The following is a 9,855-nucleotide window of genomic DNA, read 5'->3' as shown; positions in this document are numbered from 1 at the left end:
TAAATGGAGATAATTGGTCGGAAGAGATATGTGAAAATTAAAAAGTAAGAAAAATGTAAAATAATTACGGAATTTGACGAAACGTATACCACATGGCATTTACACAATACTGCAGATTTCGCGAGAGTTTCACCTGTAATCGTTGTAATCGTGTAAATGGGCGTAATTGGCTGCGTGAAATTTTGAAACACGAAAGAAGTAATATAAAATATAAAATAGTTACGGAAAATGGTTCACCTGCAATCCTTATAATAGCGTAGTTGGTGATAATTGGTCGAAGAGGATTTAGAAAAAACAAAAAAAAAATGGATGGAGAAAACTCCCACTTAAGAGAGGCGGCATAAGAATGCTATTAATTAGCATATAATTCTCTGAATTTCTGCGGAATTTTTTTTCTTGCCAGGAATAAATTAAGATCCTTTTAGTTAAGAGTGTTCCTTTTGTTAATGTGAGCCTGTGCGTTCAAAGCCACCAGTTTCACTCAGCAGCTTCGTCTTCATAGTTTCATTAGAAATAAAATTTTAAACAGCAGGCAAAAAGCCGTGATTCTGAAATGTAGAATTTCGGGTCCAGAAGAAAAGAAAAGGAAAGAAGACATAATTCAATTCCCCGTAATTCAAACTCCGAAGTAAATTTCGGGGCAGCCCAGAGCAGAAAAGCGTGAAACAGCTTTTCTCTGCTTTTTCCTTTCCATGGTTTGCTCTGGGAATTTTCGTCCATTTTCAGGAATTTGGCTGCAATTTCGCAATTTTCATCTTCATTTTTTACCCTTATCAGGTACTTGATACTATTTTTAAAATAAAGCTTTCCTGAGTCCGGTTCGAGCATAACGTTTAGTTGTGCCGATCTCTAGAGTTAATTTTATTTAGGGCCGCATTATTTGTTTTCTCGTTCTGAATTAAGGTAGCATAAAGGAATTATGGTTCTAAGTTTTTGTACCATCAATGCTTCTTATTAAGTGCAGAGGTGTAATAAACGTATGTGATATCAGAACAGCAAGGCAATAAGTGCCTATTCAATTAGCAAGGTTTTCAGTTGTCAGGATTTTCTGTCGTGGAGGTCAGCGAAAGCCTCTTATTACACATTCAGCTGTCGGCAGAACGGAAGTGCCCAGCTGATGTAACATGATGACGTGTGCGTAAGTAACAGCACTACGTAATTATTCTCTCTGCATTATGTGCAAATGTTTTCTGATAAACAATGGCTCCCTTTCTTCGTTTCTTTTGCGTGCTCCAGATTTATTCGCCATCCTTCTCATTGATCTTTTAACGATTTTTCCATGAAAAAATTGAGGGCTGGGACAACATCTAGAAAATAGAACGTGCCAGGTCCCTACGTCTCTTTCAGATACAAAGAATACCAAAAGGAAGGGAAGCATCAGTTCTGCTTTTGGGAAAAGCTGAGTAAAAGTTTCACATACGGTGAACCTTTTGACGAATAGCGCAGCCCGCAAACCACGTTCGATACGCTAAACTTCCCACATTTCGGAGGCACGAGATTTCTTCCGTCATGGCATGCTACCGTCAGCGTTGTGAGATGGATCGCAGCGACATGCACGATCAGCAAGAAACCTGTTTATGAAATCCTCAGTCCTACGTTTGTTGCTACCCTTTCGTTTCAGATTGTTTTTCGCATCAATGACGCAGAAAAAGTTTAGTGAAAAAGTGGTTGTTGAAAGCTACATAGGGTGCCACGACGACCTCTATTAGACTGTGCGGTTTTCTCCCGTCGATTTGATATTTTCGGAGGCGGTATAGAAAATTCTTTATTAGCCATTTGCATGCCTGTAGGAACTTTCCGCATTGGGACTTTCATGCAAAATCAGCCATTTTCTCTTTCAACTGCGGCGTATACTACCAAAGCCTTGGCGCCAGTTTGTGCGATACAATAGCGCCTTTTTTCTGAGCGAACGTCCAAGCGTTCTCCTGACTGATTCGACGGGGACTGAGGGAAACCATTTTGTTTGACGCGAAGACGATGAGAGTAGTTTGTTTCTATGTATCCATTTGTATTTTCATCCATGTTGCTGTTTTTATGTCGTTGCTTTTTTTTTTCTCAAGCGCCCGCGAATGGGAAGTAAATATCTCCATAGAGATTAGAAAAATGTGCGCAAGACCTGGACAGGGAGAAATAAGGGATAGCTGGCGGTCAATTCATTGCCCATGTCTTCCTGTGTTTCAGTTGCTCTTCCCGCCTGCTGAGATTATTGCACCTTCTATGTTGATTTAGAGCCCACGTCTTGTGCTACCGGGGTTCTTGCACGCGGCCGCGGTTCCCCAGAAAGACACTTCGCCGCCTAAAACCACACCTTTACTGGGAGTCCCGTTCCGCCAAGGTCCACTCCTCAGCCGATCCGGCTCGCACACCAAGCCCAGCCCAGTCCGCCATGTTTTGCCTTAGGTCATGTTCCGCGCCATATACTCGTCTTCACGGTCCACATCCATTCCGTGGGATTGACCATTACCTTTTTTGTGACCATCACAGTCTAAAAGACAATACTTATAGTGTGTGATTTATACTCACTAAAACACTCGGACAGCAAAAATGAGGGCTAGGTACATCAACCAAATTTCATGTCTATCTTTTGGCATTTGAGACTTTTATGCACGTGAACGGAGTGAATTGTTGCTATGTACAATCAGTGTAGGGCTGTCTACACCCGATGTTTCGAACGAAAGCGCTTTCGCATTGCTCGGTGGAAACGTTGCGACCTAATTTCCGCTTGAGAAACGAAAACTGTGTAACGCCGTCTTTTTCGTACAAACGCATGAGTTGACAGGCTATTATCACATCACAAAGGCCCAATAGATTCCCTGCAAAAAAAAAAGCTTAACGAGGTCATCAAATGCAGCTCCAAAGAACCACGCGAGAGTGCCACGAACAGGCAGGCAAAAGCACTTACGCGCAGGAATTGCCCGTTCGCCGTCGCCGTACTTTTCCTCTTCTCCGCTGTACTCCTTCGCAGCTTGTTCTGATGGTAGCCACGACAGAAGAGGAACAAATGCGCCACGCTGCGTGACCTATGCCGGTTCAAAAGGCCGATACCGCTACCAGAAAAAAGCGAATTTAAAGCGAAACTCACGTTTTCTGTAAGCTGACCCTTTAGGTTGTTAAAAATGGTAAGTTCCAGAGGCCTCGTGAAAAGTAATGGCGTTTTAAAGAGAAGCTTTCCTTGTCTCCCGGATGACATGGATGTCCGAGCAACGCGCACTTGAGGAAAGGCAACTTTGCACAATAGGTTTCAGAACCCAGTGTTCAATAGGTTTCGGAAACCCATCATGTGTCGTCTTGGGTTTCGCAAAGCGCTACCTTACGCCTATGACGAGTGGGATCTAATGCTAATTTCTCTGTAAGGGTATACAACAACAATCCCGCTTTAGTCTAGAGACATTTCGGATTGAATGCAATAGTCAATAATGAAGCACGGGTCAATGTCTCGCCGTTCCAGAGACGTCAGCACCCCTTTACGAAATGGCCCCATTGATTGTGTACCACCAGCTTGCGTGTTAAATGGAGCATGACGCACCTATTTGACTAGGACGGACGCCGAGGAAGGCGGATATTTTTTGCGCCGTTCGTTTAAATCTGGCATTAGCAAGAGTACTTACAGTGACACGAACTTACAATACACACGAACGAAAAGTTGTGTCAATGAGGCACTTCGTAATTTTCTCTCGCAATGAAAATCAGGGCAGTAATGCTGAAATGATACTGCCTATTTTAACAGCGGAGCTGTTGTAGGTCGAACCGTTTCGTCCGTCTGCTGTAGGCCTTGCGTCACCATGGGGTAGGAGTAGGTTCCCGCACCCACCGATATAGGCTACAGCAGAGCCTTCTATACTACTAAGAGTTCGGCCATCAATGCATTTCTGCGAGCGGACGCTCAGCACGAATAGTGGTGACGTCATGGTTAGAAAACGTGACGTCTCTCATAGAAACCCGCCAGACCCGTCACACGCGCGCGTCCGGCCCCGGCAACGACGCCGACAACGAGGCTTGCTACACGCCGGCCAGAAGATACAGTACGTCTTATCAGCGTGGGGGATTTATCAGCGTTTTCGCAGTGCGCGGAGAGTGAGCCGAGTGGGTCGTACTTCGGAGACGCCAAACCACCGCCGAGCCAGCCGAGCTGCGACCACTCCGACGACGCCGTGTTTACTTGCGATCGGTGGCTGCCGTGTTGGGGCAGCAGCCGCAGCGCTTACGATACCTCGCCTGTTTAGGCTCTCAAAAGACCCAGAGAAGCGGCGCGATGGTTACAGAGCATCACCGTAACGACTGGACGCCTGGAAACGTGCGGAGCTATGCGAGGTAAGTGCGCAGTTAGAAAATGATGTCTCTTGCGTGTTTCTCCACTGCTTGGTGATACGTATGACATGGTAACCACGCGCGCCTACGTCGAATTGTTAATATGCGAACTTTGCACCGCATAATTAGGGTTGAAACAAACTGAACGTTGTAAAATACGCCTTTCGCGAGTTAATAACAAAGACGCAATTCAAATCAAGCAGGCTCGTTCGTAAGATTCCGTTGATATGAATCTTAGGGGACCGCCACCGCGCTGTCACCGAAATGTAAAACAACAAAAAACTTTGTGGTGCACATTTGCGCGCTTCTTGGCCGTTATGGAAGCATCATGCCGAAAGTTAAAAGCGCCCTAAGCGAAATACGAAATGGCGCTCGGTAGTCGAAACCGTCGAGGCTCCTTTTTTACGTGCATGCATGTATCGCTGGGCGCTCACGGAGATGTCTAGAAAGTTCTGGGGGATGTCAGTGGACCTATTGGACTTTTAAAAAGTGTGATAAGTGTGGGATAATTGCTTGCCTCAAGCCTCTCGCGAGCAAGGCTTTTCAGATCAATCGCAAAAGCCTTGTCTCCGCTTCCTGTGCATAAGCAATACAAAACACATTGCAGACGGCTGAAGGAAACTAAGGCACGTGTTCGAGCAGTATTCGGGTGCAAACTCAAGGAAACAAATATTACACAGCGCGAACATCTTTACGTGGACGTAAATAAATATGCGTCTATCTGAACTATGCATTTCTAGCGAAACATGTAATTCAGACAGTAATGAGCCCCTCTTGCAACGTTTTGTTTCCCCTGTTCCTTGGCTCAGCAGCATTCGTGAGGTTGGATACTGATGCTTTTGGTGTCACATACAACTAAATCGAGACTTGTGGCCAGACTGAGAGGCCCTTGTTGCAACCAGCAGATGAGACCACAATGTTTGTAGTTGAATTCACTAACAGCGGTGCCACCGGTTTCATGGGATGCTCAATCGTGTTTGTTTTGTCTGTATTGCTGTTTGCTTTGTTTTATGCTCGCAGTGATATAGCCTGTAGTACAGACCTCTGGGTTGCTGCAAACGTGCTGTTGCAGACTGGGCGACATAAGCTAATAATGTCTTTTTTATCTTACAGTTTGATCAGCAAACCAATGCTCCACTGCAGCCTACATTCCTATGGCCTTGGTTAGCGTCAAGTACCCGCGCAAAAAGGGCACCATCAACCTTTTTTCACGGTTAGAATGTCTGTAATGGTAAGCACAAAGTTGTCATTACATTTTTGAGGCGTCTGCACAAGTCCAGAAGAATTTTGAGCTGTCTACAAAGCCCATCAGCATGACTAGCTTGGTTCATCTGTCCATTGGCAAACAGACATGTTGCATCAAATTAATTGAGGCACTTGTGTGCTGATGTCCTTTGAATGCATATGTTTCGTTACTTGTTGAAGACTTTTATTCCTACGTCGTGTTTCCTTCCCTTTCCCCGTGTTCCTTTCTTTGTCTTTTGACCTCCCTCCTCTGCCTTCTTCACCTTCTGTGCCACTTGAGTTTCTGAGGCATCGCTCTCTTCCAGGCTTTGAGGCTTGCTGGAGCCATTATGACCACTTTGCTAGCTCTAAGCACACGCACAAGCTCTACCTTGATACACGAAAAGAAAGTTTATATGTTGTTTTTATAAGCCACAGTAATTTGCAGTGTGAAGGAGCCGATAGTGTGCGGCTGTCTTAAGCAACCGTCTTGAGAGTGGGTTTAGAACATCACTCAAATGGTCTTAAGCTGGTTTGTAACCGCACATTCTCTAAGCCATTTTTTACTCTGCCGCAGCCTCACACGCCTGCAAGCGCCCCTGTGGTCAAGTCGCAAGTCACGGACAGCTCCTCCTCCAACGTAGATGTGGTATGCACACTTTCTATGGAACCTCACTAAGCATTGTGCCATGTCTGAGTAACCTCCTAAATGGATTGGGCAAGAAGTAAGCACAGAGATGGGGAACTTGCCTTTGCCTAGGCAGTTGTCAGGTTGTTCCATCCTGCTGAACAGTGGGGCCGCACAGTGATGGAAGCATCACACAGCATTTCTGTGACCCTTTGGTGCTAGGGCATCCTGTGCGCCTTACCACTAGAAAGGACGGCGTAAAGAGCGGAGAAACTGCTTTTTCACCCTTATACATGCTAGCGTAAAGGTTAAAATGAGAACCGATATTGTTATGAAGACAGGTTCCCCGTGTTTGTGACGCCCTGTGGCAAAATGATGACATATTAAAAAAAAGGTGGGATGATGCTTCTCACTGACATGAAAAACTGTGTGAACTGTACCAGGTTCCTTATTAGGAATGCTAGTCATATCTTCACAGAAGTGGGGAGTGTCCTCATCTGAGGCTGTGATGCCATTCCATCCTCACTTAAAATAGACTGCAAAGAGCAAGCATGATGGTTGCACTGGTGAGGATTGGTTGTGGAATGACTGGAGTGCAGAGCGTGAATGAGTGGTGGGACATTACCTACCAGGCTGGGTTCACACAGGCACAGATTTTGGGACAAGTACCCAAGTATTGCATTAAAAAATGGCAGGCAGTAGAATGTTGCCAATGACTTAGCTCGAATGACCTAACCAAACTACCATTAAAGCTCTGTATGTCTTTTTTTATGTGGAAGTAGGTCGTGTCAGTAACACAATACAATATTGCAAAATTGACCACCTCATACATACAGTTCAACTTGCACCTTTCATGTTTCTTGTAAAGAGCTCACACTGTATGGTGGAATCACATTTTTTGGATGACTCGGAATCCACAAGAAAAATCGGTTCGAAGAGAATGAAGAAAATTCCAATAAACTATTGACATCACAAAATTTCTAATGCCTTGTGCACCAGTACCAATAAGGAACCTTCCTTCCTTTTTTTTCTACGTGAACTGCAACAGGCCCCTTAGGAAGCAACACTGGTGGCTAAAAGACATTATTTTTTTACGTTTCAGGTTGACTTGAACGTTTATTTGTATTTTATTATCTGATATTGTCTTTTTTATTACATTTTCTTAAAGCGCTTTAGTTGCTGGGTTAATCTTATAAACAATTACAAGCAAACAAAACAGCAAGCTGTGCAGTGAGGGGTGGTGGCATTGAAAGCCTGGGACGCTTGGGAGAGTAATTTTTTAATAATCTCGCAAGCTTGATTTCAAAATTTAGCAATGGTTGAGTAAAAATAATACATAGACACCACAAGTAGTGATTCAATTGTGTTCTGAAAAGACGTATAGGTTCCCAGAATTTTAAAATCGGAAGGCCCTGTTGATTTAGACAACCTCTTGTTTGTCAAATTTGGAGGGGGAGTGTGAAAAAGCTTGGTTAATATGGTAGCCTTTAACTGGACTTAACAGTGAACAAGTGTATGTAAATACATTCTGTGCGTGCACTTTGTGTCTACTCCTTGCAAATGTTTGTGCTTAAGAAATTCTCTGCTGCAGGGTGCAGCACTACTTTGGCCAGACCCCAAGGTACAGGAACCTGCACCAGACCCAGAATGGTATGCTTTTACGGTGCCTTATTAAACCGTGTGAATAATATAGCAGTACAGCTGAGAGCATAAATATTAGCTTGCTTTTTTCCCTCGAGCAAATGTGATGCGACATTGAACTGTTGCTTTTAATTCCTTCTTTCTGATATTATTGCGTTGTAAATACTTTAAGGCCTGTCCCTTAGACCTATCAACTGATACAACAGAATGACATTCACAAATAGTAGAGTGGAAGAGGACTTTCGGCCTATAACTGCTAGTGAACACAATCTGCATTCCAAACCCACTCCAATATCGTCTTCCTGCATAGTGCTTTGGCATCTGAGCTGTGGAAGTTTCTTGTTGAATGCAGGAACACCGGCAGCTCATAAAATTACCTGGAAGTGAATTTCTGGAGCCCTTACGTATGTAGAGAGAGAGAGAAACAACTTTATTGAATCGATCCGGCAGTTCAGGGGAGGGGGTGTGGGAGGGGAGACTCTTGCGTGCCCGCTTGCCCCACGGAGGCGGCGGCCGTGCTGCGAGCCCGAAGGCGAGCACCGGTCGTCTCACGCTCCTAGGGGAACGTGACACGTGCTGGACCTTGTCTCTGTGGGTAGTCTTGCTGCTTCTTCGTTGTGGTGTTCCATGTCTTCGTCCTAGCCCCGCGTTCACCCTATCCGTTGTCTCGCAAGCGAGACGACGTCCCGGGTTTCTGCCGGTCCAGGAGCTCGAGGACGTGCTGGACGACGGCCCGTTGATTACCGAGTTCTGTGCTGATGAGCTTGCTGCAGATCTCGTCTGGCAACTCGTTGTCTTGGGTGTTGGGTGCAGGGGGCGAGCATTCCCAGAGTATGTGGCTCTGGGTGGCTCGCGCCTTCTGGCACCGTTGGCACGTGTCTGTGTGATATATCTCCGGACAGACGTAAGAATTCTGCACTTCTCCAAGGATAATTAGTTATTTTATTTATAGTGCAAGTAAAACCTCAGTCTATTTCTGACGCTCAGCATCAGGCACCTTCCCCACCAATTCTGAAATTATCACGGGATGTTGAAGTAGTGGTTTTCAGTTTGATATGACAGCATCTTGATCTTTGAACTTGTGGGTCTTTTTTTAGTTTTTGGTGTGTGCAAGTTCCAGAGCTGCCATGCACTAACTTTTGCCAGAGTAAGGCATGGCATGGCAAACAAACATAGCCAATAAATGCACATGGGACTCGGTGATTTGTTCACACCCTGTTTAGCGAAAAGACCAGAGTCTAGCACCTTTCGGGTGCACCATCGAACAGAAGGTGTTTATTAACACATAACCAAAGGCAAAAGCAGAAGATCATGCTTGCAGTCAGCCCATTTGCAGGGTAGCATCTGGGCCAATCTTGTGTGCGCGTATGTGCCCTTGTCCGAGGGGCAGCCAACTAACTACTACTTTTCCCAATATCCTCCCACCTGTGACAGCATTTACACTATTTCAAGTTGTGCTGTCCTAAGACTCAAGAACAAAGTAGGTCAATTTGTGAACTAGTGAAATTGTCGCGTCACATTGCCCTCTATGTGTAATATATTCCTTGTTGCTGAACTCCTTTCACCGTCTTTCTCAAGGAGTTCGCTAACTCAGGCCTCTGAAAGGGGTCGCATTGTTTGCATCTGGATAAATCTCGTGCCAAGAACTTCTGAAAGATTAGTGCTATATGAATGGTGCACGGGAAGGAAGGAGGGAGGGAGGGAGGGGGACGACAATGAAAGTGAGGCCCCAACAGAGGAGGTGGAGTCTGGGAGAACTCGTCACAAGTGAACCCGTCACAGCCAACTCGTCATATGTGAACTCATCAAAAGAGCTAGAAACACATATGTTGGAGCAGGCTTTTACTAGCTGTCCAGTTGAAAGTTTTGACAATGGACGCACAAGCGCTGATTTGATTGATTTTGGGGTTTAACGCGTCCAAGAAAGACCTCAGCAACTAGGCGCGCCGTAGTTGAAGCCTCCGGATTAATTTTGACCACTTAGAAATCCTTTATGCGCGCCAAAATCTTGCCACGGTGGTTTTCGCTTTTCGCCTTCACCCAAAAAACGCCCA

At 45.2% G+C, this 9,855-nt stretch overlaps 1 long non-coding RNA gene across 1 annotated transcript; it reads left to right on the top strand.

The window, feature by feature from the left end:
- The first annotated feature begins 3,962 nt into the window (after positions 1–3,962).
- LOC144165052 (uncharacterized) lies at positions 3,963–7,811 on the top strand. Its single transcript, XR_013321325.1, has 4 exons — positions 3,963–4,311; positions 5,422–5,539; positions 6,110–6,181; positions 7,752–7,811. It is a non-coding gene; the product is annotated as an uncharacterized LOC144165052 (long non-coding RNA).
- Positions 7,812–9,855: the final 2,044 nt, after the last annotated feature.

This window comes from Haemaphysalis longicornis, unplaced genomic scaffold, assembly GCF_048455015.1.
Source record: "Haemaphysalis longicornis isolate Haplotype H1 unplaced genomic scaffold, Haemaphysalis longicornis Haplotype H1 scaffold_14, whole genome shotgun sequence".
Taxonomy (NCBI): domain Eukaryota; kingdom Metazoa; phylum Arthropoda; class Arachnida; order Ixodida; family Ixodidae; genus Haemaphysalis; species Haemaphysalis longicornis.
This window is presented reverse-complemented; position numbering and strand designations above follow the sequence as displayed.